The 2002-nt window shown below is 43.8% G+C and overlaps 1 non-coding gene across 1 annotated transcript; it reads left to right on the forward strand.

The window, feature by feature from the left end:
• Nucleotides 1-302: 302 nt before the first annotated feature.
• trnat-cgu (transfer RNA threonine (anticodon CGU)) lies at nucleotides 303-374 on the forward strand. Its single transcript has one exon. It is a non-coding gene; the product is annotated as a tRNA-Thr (tRNA).
• The last annotated feature ends 1628 nt before the right edge of the window (nucleotides 375-2002 follow it).

Consider the following 2002-nt stretch of genomic DNA (forward strand, 5'->3'; position numbering starts at 1 on the left):
GAGGAGCCGTACAGATTATATTACATCACTTCCTGTGATGATGCACATAGTCTATTTATATAATCTGCCCAGTAACAACCCAATGTCCACTCTTATATTATTGTACAGATGTGAGAAAGGCTGAGGATGGGAATGGAACGTCTGAATAAAGATTTCATGATGCTGATGATGCAAATGAGGCTGATCTGTTCCCCATTCCACAATCCCTCTTTATTTCTGTGCATGTTTCTCGATGCTGTTTCAACCAAATTGAAAAAGAATCACAAATCCTCCTCTGGAGCCTCAGGTGTCCATTAAGAAAAGGCATGGTGGCCAAGTGATAAGGCGTCAGTCTCGTAAACTGAAAATCGCGGGTTCAATCCCCGTCCGTGTCTCATGATTAGTTTCTCACTTTAAGTGTGATGTTTCCACAAAAGATGTCAGTTGCGTTTATTTCGGCTATCTGGAAATCAGTGTGATGTTACATTTTATCCTGGACACTGGGAAGAACATGAGGAGTTGCCACATGGTTCCTCGAGCCTTTTCTGCCATTGATGGAGTGAAAATAACTGAGGTCCAAGCACTGAACCTTATTACTGTGCATTTGCTTGATATTTAACAGAGCTATTCTATTAATCCCACATCCCGCACTCCTGTCCTTTCCCCCATTGCCCTGTTAGATTTTCCATGTCAGGTATATATCCAATTCCATTCAGAGTTTACATTGAATCTGCTTCCACTGACTTTCAGGATTGCATTCCAGACCAGAACAACACACTGCTGAAAAAACAACTTCCTCATCACAGTTCGAATTCTTTTGTCAATTACTTTAAATGTGTTTCCTCTGGTTACTGACCCTTCTGTCACTGGCAACACTTTCTCCTTCTTCACTCTATCAAAACTCTTCAGGATTTGCATTTCCTGCTGCCTTTGCTGATATAACAAAGCTGAGCACACATCACCAAAAGGAATATGATTGGCTCTGAATCACATTTATCCTGCCTGTCAATCTGATGTGGACGTTGTATTTTCCCGGAACCAAACAATCTGAGCAGCAAGTGTGGGTTCCAGTGATTCCCACCGCTCTGAGAGAGGATGTGATAATGAGCCAGATAGAAGAAAGGAGTGAGATAGAGAGTAAAAGAGCCCTGGTCTGTTTCTACTAACCCCCGGCCCCCTACTTAAAATGGCATCATTTTCTCCTGCCTCTCCACATTCTAATCCATTGATTAATGCAATCCTTTCATCTGGAACATAGAACATAGAACAGTACAGCACAGTACAGGCCCGTCGGCCCACGATGTTGTGCCGAACCTTTAACCTACTCTAAGATCAAACTACCTACATACTCTTCATTCTACTATCATCCATGTACCTATCCAAGAGTCGCTTAAATGTCCCTAATGTATCTGCTTCTACTACCACCACTGGCAGTGCATTCCACGCACCCACCACTCTCTGTGTAAAGAACCTACCTCTGACATCTCCCCGAAACCTTCCTCCATCACCTTAAAATTATGTCCCCTGGTGAAAGCCCTTTCTGCCCTGGGAAAAAGTATCTGGCTATCCACTCTATCTATGCCTCTCATCATCTTGTACCACTCTATCAAGTCACCTCTCATCCTTCTTCGTAACAATGAGAAAAGCCCCAGCACCCTCAACCTTTCTTCGTAAAACATACCCTCCAGTCCAGGCAGCATCCTGGCAAATCTCCTCTGCACCCTCTCTAAAGCTTCCACATCCTTCCTATAATGAGGCGACCAGAACTGAACACAATATTCCAAGTGTGGTCTAACCAGGGCTTTATAGAGCTGCAGCATAACCTCGCGGCTCTTAAACTCAACCCCCCTGTTAATGAAAGCCAACACACCATATGCCTTCTTAACAACCCTATCAACTTGGGTGGCAACTTTGAGCGATCTATGGACATGGACCCCAAGATCCCTCTGTTCCTCCACACTACCAAGCATCCTGTCTTTAAGCCTGTATTCTGCATTCAAATTCGACCTTCCAAAATGAATCA

Source organism: Heterodontus francisci, unplaced genomic scaffold (assembly GCF_036365525.1).
Source record: "Heterodontus francisci isolate sHetFra1 unplaced genomic scaffold, sHetFra1.hap1 HAP1_SCAFFOLD_61, whole genome shotgun sequence".
Classification (NCBI taxonomy): Eukaryota; Metazoa; Chordata; class Chondrichthyes; order Heterodontiformes; family Heterodontidae; genus Heterodontus; species Heterodontus francisci.